The sequence below is a fragment of the Sciurus carolinensis genome (assembly GCF_902686445.1).
Source record: "Sciurus carolinensis chromosome 14 unlocalized genomic scaffold, mSciCar1.2 scaffold_126_arrow_ctg1, whole genome shotgun sequence".
In the NCBI taxonomy this organism is placed as follows: domain Eukaryota; kingdom Metazoa; phylum Chordata; class Mammalia; order Rodentia; family Sciuridae; genus Sciurus; species Sciurus carolinensis.
The window spans coordinates 990,876-993,822 of NW_025920111.1; positions in this window are offsets into that span (position 1 = coordinate 990,876).

The following is a 2,947-nucleotide window of genomic DNA, read 5'->3' on the forward strand; positions in this document are numbered from 1 at the left end:
AAAGAGTAAAGCAGGGGGTATAGCAATACCAGATCTTCATCTCTACTACAAAGCAATAGTAAAAAAAAAAATGGCATGGTATTGGTACCAAAATAGGTAGATCAATGGTACAGAATAGAGGACATAGACACAAACCCAAATAAATACAATTTTCTCATACTAGACAAAGGGGCCAAATATGTGCAATGGAGAAAAGATAGCCTCTTCAACAAATCGTGGTAGGAAAACTGGAAATCCATATGCAACAGAATGAAATTAAATCCCTATCTCTCACTCTGCACAAAACTCAACTCAAAATGGATCAAGAACCTTGGAGTCAGACCAGAGACCCTTCATCTTATAGAAGAAAAAGTACATCCAAATCTTCAATTGTTGGCTTAGGATCAGACTTCCTTAACAGGACTCCCATAGTACAAGAAATAAAAGCAAGAATCAACAACTGGGAGAGATTCAAAGTAAAATGGTTTCTCTCAGCAAAGGAAACTATCAGTAATGTGAAGAGAGAGCCTACAGAGTGGGAGAAAAATCTTTGCCACTCATACTTCAGATAGAGCATTAATTTACAGAATACATAAAGAACTCAAAAACTCTACACCAAGAATACAAATAATCCAATCAACAAATTGGCTAAGAAAATGAGCAGACACTTCTTAGAAGAATATCCACAAGAAATCACCAGATATATGAAGAAATTTTCAACATCTCTAGTAATAAGAGAAATGCAAATCAAAACTACTGTAAGATTCCATCTCACCCCAATTAGAATGGCGATTATCAAGAACACAAGCAACAATAGGTGTTGGCCAGGATGTGGGGAAAAAGATGCACTCATACATTGCTGGTGAGTTTGCAAATTAGTGTAGCCGCTCGGGAAATCAGTGTGAAGATTCCTCAGAAAGCTTGTAATGGAACCACCATTTAACCAAACAATCCCACTCCTTGGCCTATACCCAATGGACTTAAAAACAGCATACTACAGAGATGCAGCCACATCAATATCCATAGCTGCTCAATTTACAATAACCAGATTGTGGAACCAACATCAATGTCCTTCAATTGATGAATGCATAAAGAAACTGTGATATATATATATGTGTATATATATATATATATATATATATATATATTTATATACAATGGAATATTACTAATCTATAAAGAATGATAAAATTATGGCATTTGCAGGCAAATGGATGAAATTGGAGAATATCTTGCTAAGTGAGATAAAACAAACTAAAAAAAACAAAGGATGAATGATCTTGCTGATAAGCAGATGATGACACATAATGAGGGGTGGGAAGGGGACAAGAATGGAGAAAGGAGGGCCTATTTAGAGGGAAAAGAGGGATGGGAGTGGTGGGAGGTAAGGAAAACTTTACAGAATGAATCAAATACCATTACAATATGTCAATATGTAAATGTATGATTGCACATATGGTATGCCCTTACTTCATGTACAAACAGAAACAACATATATTTCATTTGTTTACAATAAAAATAAATTTAAAAAATAAATAAAAAATAACAACTGTTTTAAGATCACTACTAGTATGCCCTTTGTTATCAGTACACAATTTCAAAATTATATATGTAGTCATTTTATATGTATATATATTTATCACTCACTTGTCAATCTGTGTTGGTTAGTCTGCAGAACCAAGAAGCACATCAAGTGGCCAATACCATAGAGTGACAATATCACTTGTGTAGGTCTTGTGGGAACTGACATAGATCTAACTAGTCCTTAATAAGAAAAAGAAAACAAAGTATTAAATATACCAAAATCCATTAAGAATATAGAGGATTTCTTAGTTCCTATCCTATTCATGACTTCATTTACAGGGATACTGAGATGGCTACTCAATGGCTTCTTGAAGCTTCAACAAAATTGGTTTTGTGAATTCTGCTGAGTGCATGTGATCTTGGGCTAGCATATCATTATATAATTAGACTAAGTTTAATAATTCTGAGACCACAAATTTTTACTTACTTTTATGTGCTCAATGTACCTATTATAAGGTGTAGGTGTGTAGTTTATCTTAATCAAAGATAAAGATGTTTTACTTTTTTCCATAAATCATAGTGCCAAAATTATTTTATAGCTGAAATTAAATTAATCCAAAATAGGTCATTGACACTGAGATAAACAATTTTACTTACCACAGTTATAAAATTTTATCACCTTTAACCTAATTCTAACATTTACTTGCTATATCATTTTTTTATTAAATATCCCTAGGTCATTAATCTACAATCCAGCTGAGTTTTACTGAAAATTTTCTTGAAGAAATCCTTTCAGAAAAGGTTTCCATGGAGTAGATATTACAATGTATTCTGTACTCTTCTTGTTACATGGATAAATTTAGACTGAGAGAACTCATTGCTTTTGAGTATTACTAATTGCTGTAAATGGTGCAATTGCCATTCCTTTGTCAATTTAATATGGAATACACTAATTATCCAGCAATGAAGACTAGAGTTCCCAACTTTATCTGTCATTAGCACTAGAGTTATTATTATTTCTAAGCCTCAAATCCTAATCACTTGAAAAAGGAGCAATTTTGAAAGGTAGATTAAGAAAATAAATTTATTTTTACCATATATTTTATTTCAAATGAGAATTTTTAAGGCTGAGATTACTATTACATATATCTTTATATGATGTAAATTTATATATTTGATTAAAATATGAAAAATATAAAAAAAACAAGTTTATTACATTGGATAAATATTTCATAAGCAATTCCAAAATTTAAATCATGGCTAAGGGTAACTGGAACAGTGCTGACACCATTTTATTTATTATTAATTTTATTATTAATCTTCCAACTTTAAGAAATAAGTACAACAAATTATTTTGAAAGACCCTAAGACCCCCTGTCCAAGGAAGAACTCACATAATCACTGGCTGCAAAAGCAAGAGGCAGTTTATTGTTATGTTACACAG